This window comes from Paroedura picta, chromosome 4 (genome assembly GCF_049243985.1).
Source record: "Paroedura picta isolate Pp20150507F chromosome 4, Ppicta_v3.0, whole genome shotgun sequence".
NCBI classification, from domain to species: domain Eukaryota; kingdom Metazoa; phylum Chordata; class Lepidosauria; order Squamata; family Gekkonidae; genus Paroedura; species Paroedura picta.
The window spans coordinates 106,960,284-106,974,992 of record NC_135372.1 but is presented as its reverse complement, the minus strand read 5'-3'; the positions used below and the strand labels follow the sequence as shown (position 1 = coordinate 106,974,992).

General features: G+C 42.4%; 1 long non-coding RNA gene across 1 annotated transcript; it reads left to right on the top strand.

Annotated features, from left to right (window-relative positions):
* The first annotated feature begins 220 nt into the window (after window positions 1-220).
* Window positions 221-12,650, top strand: LOC143836852 (uncharacterized). Its single transcript, XR_013230783.1, has 3 exons — window positions 221-369; window positions 9,946-10,195; window positions 12,375-12,650. It is a non-coding gene; the product is annotated as an uncharacterized LOC143836852 (long non-coding RNA).
* The last annotated feature ends 2,059 nt before the right edge of the window (window positions 12,651-14,709 follow it).

The following is a 14,709-nucleotide window of genomic DNA, read 5'->3' as shown; positions in this document are numbered from 1 at the left end:
CCTTTCCCTTATCTTGGAGCCTGGGCAGCAGAGAGAACGCACATGAGAAAAAATGACATTCCATTTTGTCTCAGAAAACACACATTATTTAACTTATAAAATATTTAATCTAAGTAATTAATCCTCTCACGACAGCGCTTTGCACATTTTTGCTGGCAATCCATACTTTGAAATGGCCTATAGTTACCGCAAACTTTGTTTCCTTTTCCACAGGAAATTAATCAAAGGCTTGTATGCTGAATTATTCAGCAGCTGAGTGAAGCCTGCTCACCATCGCTTGCAGCAAGAAAACTTGGGCTTCTTTCAAGTTTCTACAATACAATAACTTGAATTCTACAATACAACAACTTGAATTCTCCAGCAAGAGAGGTAAGCAAGGAGCGGGGGAAGGGGGGAAGGAAGGCAAAAGAAAGAACACCTTATCAGTTGACCACACAAATGAGCATTCATTATTGTATTGCACCCCTGCCCCCCCCAACTTTCCAATTTGATTGATAAGACCCCGCAATTTTTATTTAACGTTACAGACTGTGGTCTTGTGTACTTATAACAACAATAAAAGGAAAGTAAAAATTAGAACAACAAAACCAATTCAAATTAGACTTGCAGGAGGCTGATGTGGCGGAGCCTGGAACATATACAAGTGTTTGGCAATGGGTAATAACAAGGTACTGTGCAATGCATTTGGTCATTTGGTTTCTGCATGTTTCTCCCACAGCAAGGTGCTTTCTATTGATACAAGACTCTCCCACACCAGCTGAAGGTGGTATGCATGCTGACAGAATGAAATGGTGGGGTTCAGCCCAATAATATTAACTGAGCATGGACTCTGTTGAGTAGAATTCAGTGAACTGTATGAGTACCTGTTTCTTCAAATGGCACCCCACAACCACTATCCATGACAGGAGGTTTGCTTTTGAAACTGAAGGAACATTAAGAAGCTGTTGTTATAACATGACATGAAGGGGGAACAGTGCCTTTGCACTACCCATCAGATACTAGTCTGTACCTTGTCTTTTTTTTTTGTTAGTATAAGGCAGCATGAGGAAGGATCTCTCAAAGCCTGTCACAGTAAGCCAAGCAGTCAGTTGGATATTTAACCCGAGTTGGATAGTTAACCTGAGTACTGCTACTGGAGCATGTGCCACTCTTTGACAGATTGCATCCATAAGCACTGCCTAGATGAATTTGACACTGCTCAACCAGCAGTTGAACATGGAATCATTATGCACTAGGTTTATGCTGTTCCATTGTTTGTTTGTTGTTTATATTATTTATAGTCCACCTTTCTCTCTTGGTCTTAAGGTAGGTTGCACAGAGTGAGTTAATACAATCAATGGATGGAACATTCTAGCCAGACATTGCTCCTCAGTACAATTGTTTTTGTTTGTTTTTTGTTGTTGCTGTTAAACCTTTGTATGTTCTTTGTCTGCCTTAGCCAACCTAGACCAGCCTTTCTCAACTATTTTACCCTTTAGAAACCCTAGAAACATTCTTCAGGCTTCATGAAACCCCAGAACTGGTATGACCATGTAGAATATGGTTGGGAAACATAGCTGTGCACATGCCCACCTGGAGCCCTTTTCCTTCCCACCCCCTCCAGGCCCATCATTGGCCATTTTGGAAGGGTGTTTTTTTATATGACCATATATAGTCATATCACCTGGTAAATGTTTAACAATTTTTAAATATATATATATATATATATATATATATATATATATATATATATATATATATATATATATATATATATATATATATATATATATATATATATATATATATATATATATATAAATTAATTAGCTTCCACCTGTTCAGGAAATCCTTCCAGTGCCATCAAGAAACCTCAGGGTTTCATGAAACCCTGGTTTAGAAAGCCTGACATGATCTATAGGTCAGTTTTTAAGATGATAGATTGAATATCAGAATATTATGAGTTCAAACCTAGATGTAGGTGTTATTTTCCCCACAGAATTGGTCATGCTGATTCAGTTTCCATTTTTGCTTTGAACCCATAATGTTCTGACTTTAGAATTTTTGCCCAAATACTGTAGTGTCATTTGGAAATTGCTGTCATGATGACATCATTTTTTGCGCAATTCTGGGAGCATCTCCTGGGTCTTCCTCTTTCTACTAGTAAGTCCCCCTGCTGGCTAACCAACCAGCAGCTGATGGGGAGGGCCTGGTAGCGGGGGGGGGGGGGGGCTTAAGTAGGAGGGATTGCTGTATGTCTCAGGGATCCATCCCTTTAAATGTCAACCCAACACTCAAGTGATTTGTGGCTTGAAAACAAATATCTCTTGGTAATGTGATGGCTCCAAGTCAGGGCAGAATGGAGTAGGATTAACCTAGTTGCATGGGACAGAGGAAGCCCAGTGAGGGAGTGGCTTATGATGGGTGCATAGAAAAGCAGCTATGTTCTTCTGTGGGAATTCTCATCGTGAGTGGCCACAGGTTAACAGCTTAGCCTGTGCAACATGCCTTTGAAAGAGAAGGGAAGTCTGGCTGATGCAGACAACCTGGCTAATTCAGACAACCCAATAATGAGGAGGGCTGGTGAGAGAGGAGGAAGAGTGAAAGTATGCACCCTTCGCTCCCACTTCCAAGGCCAGCAGGGTTGGCAGTTGTGACAGGGAGTTGAGCGTAGGACAGGGCTGCTGCCTGCCAGAAACCTTCCTTTTGCAAGTCCTATTGAAAGAAAGAAAATGGCACAAGGATCCATAGTACATATAGTATACGCTATTTAATATTGTTGATTCATTTCTGCATTAAAAATGCTTACAGTTATGATGTACTATTGAGTTTATGGTTCAGGGTGATTCAGTACCCCAGAAAGCATAAGAATATGTTGTTGATCATACTTTTTGTCCCTATATGATGGGACTCCGAAGGTGTGACACTGTTTTATGTAGCCCACTAAAAACATTACTGAAGTTGTTAAAGTACAATGGCAATGATAAAACAAATGCTTTTCAAATGTCATATATTTGGCAATGCTGATATGTAAAAATTCACTCCATTTCTCTCACAAAGACAACTACAGTGAATATTTAATACTCTTAAATAAAACAGATGTTCGCAAATCACAAAAAATTATCACCTCTTGCTTTAGAGTGCTAACATTTTTCTGTGAAATATTTATGGACTGAGCTGATGTTTGGCTATGGCAGCCTAAGCAAATGTCTATGGGGTCACAATGAGCTTATCTTTTGTGTATTGACGGTACAGCTGAGCAGCCCACATTCTCAACCAAAAGGTTTGTTTGTATTGAAAGGAGAATATTGGGCTTATCCTATTTTGTCTGGCAAATTAATGTAGAGGGAAGAATTCTATGATTATTTACTTATTAACTTCAGTTCTTTGTAAATGCATACTCTACTAATTGTTTCAGAGCCTTCAACTCAATTTACACAACAAAAATAAAAACAACCATCTCTGTGAAATAATAAGCATGATAAAAATAAAAAAAACAACAATCCTCCATGAGTGGACAGCAGGAAAATTAGCCAAAACAAGCCATTAAAAATAGGCTTCAAAAGCAACCAAAACGCCTGTATCCAGCAGTCAGCAGAGAAGCAATATCAGGGCTCCCTCAGCCTCACCCACCTCACAGTGTGTCTGTTGTGGGGAGAGGAAAGGGAAGGCTTCTTTGAGACTCCTGATATTACTGCTTGGTCAGGACAGCTTTACCAGTGCTGTGGAAAGCCCAAGGTCACTCAGCTGGCTGCATGTGGGGGAGTGGAATCTGCTGACTGGTGGATGCAGTTTTGGTTGCTTCAGATAGATAAAAGCAGCATATAAGGAAAAAAAAACTATATTGTTATTGGTATTGATATTGGCATTTAACCATATGCAAGGTGAGAGAGCAGAAGAGGCTGACTTACACAATTGGATTCACCTTGGAATTTTAGATTGGAAAAGCATCACATTACTCCTAGCCATATTTGCTGAGAATCAGTATTAAAAGGGCAAGATGCTGGCAACAATATCCAAATGTCAGTAATGCGAAACTATCATGTTATCCACATTCACTGAGTACCCCCCCCTAGATTCTGCTTGGCACAACTTAGTGTAAACAATGTGAAGAGATATCTAGGTTTTCTGAACTTCTCATTTTTCAGATGTGCCTGTGCCATTAAGAAAACAAAAATATTATTTCATACAAAATTCTGGAAACCATAGTCAAAATAATTGTTTATATTATATTATATTATATTATTTATTAGATTTTTACATTGCCCTTCCATATGGCTCAGGGTGGTTTAAATATAACATGATGGGGGGGATACATGGAACGGCCTAACATATAACAGACAAATACAACAATAATCTAACAAGTGGTTCTGAATATCACAATTTCAGTTATCTTAAACAACAACAATATAACAGGAATGGTAACTTAGCTAAGACCCACAGAGAAGTCAGACTGGTTCAGGCCATGGAGGGGATGTCTGAGGGGGACTTGTGGATGTTATTGGGTTTTGTTGGTCTCAGGCAAATGCCTGGTGGAGGAGCACCCTTTGCAGGCCCTGCAAAATTGTTGGAGTTCAGGCAGGGTACTGATCTCTTCAGGGAGCTCGTTCCACCAGGTGGGGGCTAGGACAGAAAAAGCTCTGGCCCTTGTTGAGGACCAATGTGCTTCTTTGTGGCCAGGGATCACCAGCCAGTTGGTGGTGGTAGAATGTACAGCTCTTTTGGGGGTATAGGCTGAGAGACAGTCTCTCAGGTACACTGGGCCCAGACCAAGTATGGCCTTGAAGGTAAGAACCAAAACCTTACGCCTGATCCAGAATTCAACTGGGAGCCAGCTGACTTGTTGAAGTATAGGCTGGATGTGAGATCTCCATGATGTATTGGTGAGAATCCTGGTTGCTGTGTTCCGAACCAATTGCAGTTTCCGGGTCAAGGATAAGGGTAGGCCTGCATAGAGTGAGTTGCAGAAGTCCAGACTAGAGGTGACCATTGCTTGGATCACTGTGGCTAGGTGTTCTGGTGCCAAGTAGGGCACTAGTAGCTTGGCTTGGTGTTGTTGGTAGAAGGCCTGCTGTGCTACTCTCATGACCTGTGCCTCCATAGAGAAGGAGGCGTTGAGGATCACACCCAGATTTCTGGTGGAGTGGGCTACTGCTAGACACACTCTGTCCAGGTTGGGTAGACACACTTCCTTGATTGGTCCTTACCCAGCCATAGGACCTCTGTCTTTGAAGGGTTGAGAAAAATGAGACATAATAATGCAGTTCTGCCATACCTGTACTCAAATAAAGCATGCAGGTAATAGGACCATAAAACTGCTGTTCATGACATTAGTTCAGCTCTTCAGCATGAAAAGCAGGAAATATGGAAATACCACCTACAAAATTTTCTTATGTGGACTTTGCTATTCTAACCCCAGTAACATTCCCCCAGCCCAAAATATAATATATTAGATCAGCAAGATCAATGAGGGATTGTCAAAATTAGTTTGCAGCATGCAGAACTGGATTTGTACAATATCTAAGCCTTGTAGAATACCAGTGCAGCCATACTCTTGAAATGAATTAGATCTTGTTCAGCCGTATTAAATCTTGTTCAGTCATTGCTATAGTTCCTGTTCCTCCATATATGTGTGCCAGCCATATTTTGTCTTCTAAGTGACCTTTCCCATGAATCTCCCAGGTAGTGAGGAGAAAATTGATTGGATCAGTTTTATAATTTGGGGTACAGCTTTTTAAAAATATCTAAATGACATCACCCTGCCAACAAAAGTGCATCTAGTCAAGGCTATGGGCTTCCCAGTTGCAATGCATGGCTGTGAAAGTTGGACCATAAGGAAGGCCGAGCGTCAAAGAATTGAGGCTTTTGAACTCTGGTGCTGAAGAAGACTCTTGCGAGTCCCTTGGACTGCAAGGCGAACAAACGAGTCAATCCTAGAGGAGATCAGCCCTGACTGCTCTCTAGAAGGCCAGATCCTGAATATGAAACTCAAATATTTTGGCCACCTCATGAGAAGGAAGGACTCCTTGGAGAAGAGCCTAATGCAGGGAGCGATTAAATTAGTAAACTGTGTCACACATCCAAAAACAGCCATATGATAATTCTTTGCCATTGAGTGGCGATCGAGTGTCTTTAAAGCATATGTGCAGCCTGGTGCAATTGCTAACGCTTAATTCATTTCAGACCAGTCCGGCACATTGTCAGTCTGGATCGTGGGACACTGCTTCATCTATTGGAAAGGACACTATGCTTGATGGAATGGTAGGGGAGTGGACCTGGGGTTTGGGGACTGCATCATTCTTACTTGAAGGGGACGTCAAGGCATGCACTGGATGATGCTTCTGGATGTGGTCGACAGGACAGTTCAACTGAATCAGGCCCCAACTGCACTCATAATCCACGTTGGTGGCAACGGCCTCTCTTTGATGAAAAGAATTGAGCTAAAACATTCAATAATGGCAGACTTGACAACTTTGCAGCAGTGGATGCCTTAAAAATGTTTAATTTGGTCCAACATGGTGAAACATAAGGCTTAATGGGGTGCCAGCTTAATGGCCCATTTAAACAAGTCAGCCCCACAAGTTCAATGTAGCAGTGGCCTGGTGGGCTTTGGCATTTGGGGGGCAAATTATTGCTCACACTGATATTGATAAAAACATTGAGGCGTATTACAGGCTGGATAGGGAACATTTGTCAGACTGAGACCTTGATGAGTGGCTCCATGAAGTAAGGGCCACCTTGAGGGATGTGAAGATTGTTGTGAGAATGGGATAGGAGGTTCCTGTGGCAGATTGGGGCATGGGGATGAGCCAGCTTTGGAAGAGTCAGGTCAGGGGTACCTGACTCTACCTCATAGGGATCTCCTTATGAGGTGGCAGGCTGTGAACTGGGTCAACCCCAGCTGGGGAAGGCAAAGATGTTCACATGGCCAAGTGGGCCAATGAAGATATATGCCTCCTGTGGCACACCAGGTGGTATATCTCCCAAGGGAAGAATCCAATGGTAAGGGACCTGGGGGTTGGCAGGAGAATGGCTCAGACTTCCCATGGGGCCATTAGGGATTAGAAGAGGAGAGGTCGTCTGACCATGTTAATGCAGGCTCTTACCCCCATGCCTGACCAACACTCTTGGAGTTGAGATGTTAATAAAGCTGTGGCCTGTTTGTAAAGCCAAAAGCTGAGTCAATGATTTCTTCAGCCCACAATGCCCAACCTGCAATTCAATGAATAATGGCGTGTGTGTGGGGGAGCCTCAGGAAAGAGGATGTTCTTTGAAGATTGCATGTGTGAGTGTTTCCCATGGAAGCAGGGATACTGAGTTCATGAGACAGGTCAGCCAGTTATGCCAAGCTTCATTGATGCTCTCTGGGAAAGGTTGGTCTGACTTTGTTTTTTTCTAGGATATGAGGCTGAAGTCCAGAATCCATAGTCTTGTTTGAAGAAGCACATAAGTGCTAATCTTGGCCCATGATGACGCCTGTTGTCAGAGGTGCCAATCCAGGGGTCTGATGCCATAGATAACACTGTTTTTTTTACAAAGGCCCTCTGAGCATGTACCCCAACTTTCTCCTTTTCTGCTCTCAAAATCCACCTGATCACCTTTTGGAATGTCATTCTAATAATCACTATTCGCTATTCAGCAGGTTTAGCGGTTTTTGAAGAAGTTTTATATGTTTTGTGGATGAAGCCCTGTCTAATTTTGGACCTTGCATGTAATCTATGGAAGTTAACTGTTTTTACTCTCATTGCCTGCATATGACAGATGAGAATTAAGACGTTTATTTCAGAACAATGATCTGTATGTGGTTATCACAGAGATTCAGGGTCTTGAGACTCTACCGAGCAACTCCACCTTTTCAAGCAATGTTCTGAAATACAATTGATTTGGCATGATTCTACTAGTCCATCAAATATAAAACCTTCAGCATTGCCAGTTCACTGAATACTGAAAGAACAAATAAAACACTGAAGTGCATTCAGTCCCATGGAATTAAGTTAGATGCAAAAGCAATCAGCTTTGTTATGCATTGTCTGAGCACTTACAAAAACCCATTGCCACTTTCTGGTACAGAAACTAGAAGCTCTTTAAAAAGAAAATAATGAGCAACATTGTCACTAACAAGATTTTAGGGATTTATGGAGAAAAAGCACACTTATTGTGTTTAATAGAATTTTTTATTTTGGAAGCTATTTTAATGTAGATTTTCTAACATTATGCTATTCGGAAATTATGCAAGTAAAATCCAATTCTCATTCACTTCCCCAGTGGCCACAAATGCAGGCTTAATGTGGAACTTTAATGAATGGAACTGATTTTGATTTTCAAAATAATAAGACTTTTTTTTTTTTACGGTATCTGTTACCTGCTGGGGACATTGACTTCCTTGGTAGAGAAATAAAGAATGGTGATTAACTTTTTAAAAAGAATTCATACCCCTCCACTTAGAGTATGAATGTATTTCTCTAAGGGCCTTAAAGGAAAATTTGGCCTTTTTCACAAAACAAGTTTATATGCAGAATCACATGTTTTTAATTGCTACACTGTGAATACCATTATTGAAATTTCATTGCTTCCCAGTAAAATTATCTAGCCCAAGGACAGGTGACTGTCTTCTCCAAGAACAGTAGTTTCTCTTCCATGGATACTTAAGATGTTTTCCCCTTAGGGGGGGGGGGAGTAAGAAACCACAGTTCAATTAAAAGAAAACCATACCAACATAGAACTAGAACTTTAAATGCAATATAGGGAAACAGAATATTTGCATTTTATTTTCCTTACAATAGTATTCTGCTAAATAAATATTTAATTACCAGTATTCAAGGAAATTGTTATTCCTTGATTTTGTTCCCTTTTCTAGCTAGAACCAAATAGTTGTTGCATAAGTGCCTATATACATTGCTCTGCCTGAAGTGTCCTATCCCTCAGTGCAGTTTTCCAACCCAATTTTTCCTGATAGTTATGCCAAACAAAACAGCCCAGTCAAAGTGAAACCAACAAATAACTGAGCACATGACTGCCATGGCAGAATAGTTACATGAGAAGAGACTAAGCAAAATTATCAGTGACTGGCAGAAATGGCATGGATTGGTTGATTCACATCAGGTTATCATCTGGTACCCTTCTGATTATTGGTTCTACAAAGTATCTGTGCTGCCCTAGCTGGGTGCACCCAGTGGCAGTCCTGATTAGTGTAGGGTGCTTCGTGACCGAAGCGGCCGGTCTCTCCTGGCACAGTGAACGCTGATGTCCACGCCTCCCCTCCCCCCCGTGGCACGGCGCTTGCTGTGCCGGGAGAGGCCGCCCGCTTTGGGCGCCAAAGCACCCAACCCTAGTCCTGATAGCTACACCTTCAGCTGGTAAAGTCCAGTCTGGGTCTTAACACCAGTGCAAGGGAGAGCTGAGGGGGTAATCAAGTAGTCAGCTGAAGTTGGGAACTGGGGAGGCAGAGTCAGAACTAAGTCCAAATATCAGGATTGTAGTCCAAGCAACCATAAGCAGAAATGAGGAAACCAGAGATCAGTCACACCTATCTTCACTGAAGCAAGGGCGGGTTGAGAACCAGAGTCAAGGCGATGTGAGGGCTTGCGCACAAGTTGTACTCATGCTGAGAGGCCATTTCTGCCTTGTTTAAGTGCAGCCTAGCTAGGGCTATGTCAGTGTCAGCAATGTAACATTATTCAGGGCTTAGTACTGAGATGCCCAAACAGCACTTTGACTTGGACCCAGAAGTGAATCATTAGTCTATACAAATCGTGCATAATTCAGTAAAATCATGTTTTGTGTCTTCGACAGTTTTGACCTTCTTCCCGGTAAATGCATGTAACTCATAAATCTCCTTAAGACAATGTGCTTTACAACCTCTTTGAAATATGCATGGAAATGTAACATTGGCAAGTCTTGATAAGAATATGTCTTGCTGGCAGTATGAGCTTCATCCTGCCATAACAAAATTTCTTCTATTTTCAGGTTGGTAGCCATCACATTAATTTCTCACGTGAGAAAAGTGATGCTTAAACTCTTACAACAGATTGCTTCCATATATGAAATGAGAAATGGCAGATGTTCAAGTTGAATTCAGAAAAGAAAGAAGCACTCTAGAATCACACAGCAAATTTACATTGATTACAGGAGCATATGAGAGAATTTCAGAAGAAAATCAACTTGTGTTTCATTGATTACAGTAAATCTTGGACTGTATGGATCATGAAAAGCTGAGGTTGGTTGAAAATTTGTGGCAGGAACATTAACAGTCTGAGATATGCAGATGAGTCACATTACGGCAGAAAACAGTGAAGATGTAAAACAACTCCTAATGAAGGTAAAACAGAAAGGGCCAAAGCAGAATTACAGCTGAACATGAAGAAAACAATAATGATTCATAAAGAATTATAAAATTTCTAGGCTGTGTCAGGGAGTCCCAGGCTGAACTGTGAGGGGCCCAGGGTCAATGTGTTCAAACAACTAGATTACATATAAATGTATGTTTATTAAAGAATTTCTAGAAACAAATTAAAGAATATTTTATTCAAAACAACATAACACTCAAAATAAGCAGCTTACTATCTAACTGTCATGCCCCAGCCCGAGACACCATCGCCTAAAGACATGCAGGTGTCCAAGATAGACTTGGATGAGAAGCCAGAGCTGGCAGCCCCACCTCTCAAACCAGCATGTCTGTAAATGGACTCCAAGGTCAGAGAGCTGGGGGAGTATTGGGGCCCACCGGGAACCAAAGACCCAGTGCTGCTGGGCCTGAGCCATGAGCTTACCCCATCCGGTGCACCAGTAGGATTAGAATCTGCCTTGCCATCTACTTCCAGCCCTGAGGGCTCCTCAGAATGGTAGCAGCACAAGTGAGCCAGCTTGACAGCATTGTGGTGGAGTGCACGGTCTGGACCAGGGGTAGTCAAACTGCGGCCCTCCAGATGTCCATGGACTACAATTCCCAGGAGCCCCCTGACAGCGAATGCGAATGCTGGCAGGGGGGCTTTTGGGAATTGTATTCCATGGACATCTGGAGGGCCGCAGTTTGACTACCCCTGGTCTGGACTCTGTTTTCTAACCTGTTTGCTCATTCCAAACTTGACTTCAGACTATGTGTGTGACTTCACTCTTGGACTGTATTTTGGCTGTAGTCCCACAGCCACAGCTGCAGAGACTCAAATTAGGTGCAGCCAGCAGTGTAGCACACTGACCCTTAGACTTAACATCAGGAGGTTCAACCTTAGTTATGTGCATAAGCAAGCAGCACTTCAAAATCTTTTCTGTGTTACTGCAGCAGTTTCATAGACATTTTCATAGTTTCATAGCTTGGGTAAAACCCCAAGCTAGCATAACGTTTCTCCCAGATATAATTTTTGGCATAGTGAAATCAGGCAACATAATTGACCAATCAGATGCCATCCTCCAGAATGTTATCTCATCCCTCTCTAGAGATGCCAGAACTCCACTAAGATCAGGGGAAACTCCTGCTTTGGCATTGCTCTCCCCTTTGGGGGTTTCAGAAAGAGGGGAAAATCCCCTCCAAAACAGCCACTTTTGTGTCAGTTCTGGTGAAAGGACCAGAAAGAAAGTTCTGATGTGCTATCATCACCCAGAACTGAAGTTGAGATGCCAGGATCATCAGAGCGTAATGATTTGGGTTTTCGGCAAAGCCTTATGTTTTGAGGTCAATTTTTTATCATAGAGCAGGGATTCCCAACCAGGGGTCTGTGGACTTTCCCCTCCTGCCTTAATGGACTTGGCCACAAGCTAGGGAACTGGCTTCCTCTGCCTGGAGGGCTTGGTGGATTGGTCATGGGTGTAAAAATCGAAGGGGGGGGGTAGTTGGTTGTGGCATGCTATGTGTGATCCAGGCTGCTCTTCTTTCTGGGCTGCATGAGGTGGAGCCACCATAGCAGTAGTAAAGATGGAGAGAGGGAGTGAAAGGAGGGCGAAGGGTGCTGATAGTTATATCACTTCTGTGGGCATGGCAGGGAGGTGTGCCCAAGTAACATCACTTCCGGGGGTCCTCGAAGCCTGAACATTTATTTCAGGGGCTCCTCCATGTTAAAAAGGTTGAAAAATGCTGCCATAGAGTTTCCCCAAAAGCCAAAGGAATGAGAATTGATCTAGAGTTTTGATTAGAAAAGGATGTTCTGCTGGGGCCAAATCTCAATAATTTAGATACAACCAAATGAACCAGCACAAGGTTTCCAGAGGACTTAAAAACTGGAAAGCCCCTCCAATTTGGAACGGTTGTCAGTTATGGCAACTGCCAACTGTCCCCCTCCCCCGGCATTTTGCCTGCTGTGAAACCTGTATGCTTTCTCCAGGACTTTCAATGCAGTTCATCTATTTGTGTTCACACTGCCCATGTTTTTCTTTTTTGCTGTTTCCTTCTGATTTATAACCAGGACTTGTGAGTGGGGCTGGGAGGAAACCACACAGAAGATAATTTGAAAGATTAGGATCCAGTTCCGAGAAAACAAACCTTGACAAAATGCCGAATTGTAGCATCAAGCAGCGAGTTACGAAGCCAGCAAACAAGGGAAGAAAATGGGTTCATTGGCTTGTGAAAACCCCAGAGTTGGTTTTGGAATTTGCAATGAGTTGTTCACTGAAGCTCAGTCTGTCAAGCAACATTTGCCCTTAAGATGAAATGTGAAGACTTCAGTGGAGCAGACAGTTGGCATGACCTTTTTGTTTCTTTTATTTTCTTAATGGAATGCAACTGAGACACTGCACTGCCCAGCAAATACTTAGATTTGGAAGACTGGGCTTGGCCTTAACTCCCTGTTTGTCCCTAAACAAGTCACTTTTCCTCACCCTCCATTCACTAATTTGAAAGAGAGGATATTCAATAACCTACCTTGCAGGCTTATTAGGAATCCATGGGTGAGAAGTATCCAGCAAGGGCTGTTGTGGTGAGGCTTATAGCTATGATTTACTGATTTCACGGGAGATCTAGCAAGTCTTCAGGAATGAAGTTGTTACCCACACAGTAGTCTCAACTATTGTGGCTGGGGTTCAAATCTGGTCTATGCGCTAGTAAATGGAAAAGGATGTCAGACTCAGTGTAACTAGAAGTAAAGTTAACTAACCAGAAAGACCCCAGGGGCCTCAATGAAGGTTTTCTCATCAAATATGTAAATTATATTTTAATGAAATTAATATCAGATCCCTCAAGTCCTCTTTCTGATGCTCACCTCCTCCCCCTGCAAAAGAAAGATTCAAGTCCTATAGCTACTTGGACCAAAAAGATTCCCACAGCATAAGCTTCTGGGAGTTGAATTCCCTGTATTTATTACAGGTTGTGAACTGCCGCAAGATGGCAGGCCTGATAGAGGCTGTCTACAAATGTGACAAATAAATAAAGTTCCCTTTATTAGATTCATCATATATCTGCTGTAGGAGCTTTAACTCTTGAAAGCTTAGACCCTGGAAATCCTGCTGGGTTCTAAGGTGATACTGGCCTTGAAGCTCACTCTTCCACAGCAAATCAATATGGCTACTAACTTGAAACTATCACCCCACAAGAGTTTTACATCCTGAATTAATGTAGCCGAAAGAGAAACATTCATAAAGAAGGAGCGATCAGGGGAGAAAGAAGTCTTTGAAAGGATCTGCAACTAAAGTCTTCATTCTGCCTGTCCCCTCAGTAAGTAATATGCAAAAAGAAAGAAAAAAAAGAGTTGTTTTTTACACTACTCTTTTCTCTACCCAAAGAATTCTCAATGTGGCCTACAACTGCTTTCCCTTCCTCTCCCCACAACAGACACCCTGTAAGGTGGGTGAGGCTGAGAGTCCTGATGTTACTGCTCTGTGACCATTTCTGCACTAGGAATTTCACTGACCCAGCTCCCCTGTGTGGGAGCACAAATCTGGGGCGGACGAGGTGCACTGAGCCATATGTTCCTCTGTGCAGGAACGGAAACTCCAGCCTGCAGCCCAGCACAGAGCCTCCAGTGTAGAAAGGTATGTGAGAACAGCGCTATTAGGGCTGTGATGTATGTGAGAACAGCACTATTAGGTCACCCAGGTGGCTGTATGTGGAGGAGAGGGAAATCAGACAGATTACCAGTTTAGAAGCTGCAGCTCTTAACCACTACACCAAGCTGGCTCTCTTATAACTCAAACCATCCTTTATTCCCGTTAGATGGAAATTCACAAATTCCTCCAAACTGCAAAACAATTGAAACAAAGCTGGAAAGAGAAGGACACAGCCTTGCCAAATGCCATGCTACAATGATTATGCTACATTATTCACCATTCAGTAATACAAATTTGAAAGGAATCGGTGAAGGGGTAATGACAGTATACAATAGTAGCAGCCATTGCCAAATCAGACTCTCTATATTAAAAGTATACGTTTCCTGGCTCAGAAAATGGAAGCCTGAGTGAAATATGGAATGGGTGCTACCGCTACAGAACTCCACATGACCTGATAAAGGTTTAGGGACTCATATTTGACAGCAGGAAAAGCTGTGGGAGAATATGAGGGCTGGAAAACTGAGTCAGAATTGAGACAAGGAAGCAAGGAAATTAAAGGGCCCAAATATCGGGGGGCAGTCTAGACGGCGCAATGTGTCACATGAATTTGAGGGAGTGGTCACTGACAGAGGGCTGGGGAAATCAAAGCTAACTAGGATAAGGAAGGGGGACTAATAAAGTGGGCAGGGGAGAAAAGGCTTACAAGCATGGAGGAACTGAATTGTTGATAGGATGTTTGTAGAAAGGTCTACTGTCAAT